The following is a 558-nucleotide window of genomic DNA, read 5'->3' on the forward strand; positions in this document are numbered from 1 at the left end:
AGGAGAAGAGAGAGAGAAAGGACCCGAGAAAATATTTGAAGAGATTATAGTCGAAAACTTCCCTAACATGGGAAAGGAAATAGCCACCCAAGTCCAGGAAGCACAGAGAGTCCCATACAGGATAAACCCAAGGAGAAACATGCCAAGGCACATAGTAATCAAACTGGCAAAAATAAAAGACAAAGAAAAATTATTGAAAGAAGCAAGGGAAAAAATGACAAATAACATACAAGGGAATTCCCATAAGGTTACCAGCTGATTTCTCAGCAGAAACTCTATAAGCCAGAAGGGAGTGGCATGATATACTTAAAGTGATGAAACGGAAGAACCTACAACCAAGATTACTCTACCCGGCAAGGATCTCATTCAGATTCGATGGAGAAAGCAGAAGCTTTACAGACAAGCAAAAGCTAAGAGAATTCAGCACCACCAAACCAGCTCTACAACAAATGCTAAAGGAACTTCTCTAAGTGGGAAACACAAGAGAAGAAAAAGACCTACAAAAATGAACCCAAAACAATTAAGAAAATGGTCATAGGAACATACATATCGATAATT

This window comes from Physeter macrocephalus, chromosome 12 (assembly GCF_002837175.3).
Source record: "Physeter macrocephalus isolate SW-GA chromosome 12, ASM283717v5, whole genome shotgun sequence".
NCBI classification, from domain to species: Eukaryota; Metazoa; Chordata; class Mammalia; order Artiodactyla; family Physeteridae; genus Physeter; species Physeter macrocephalus.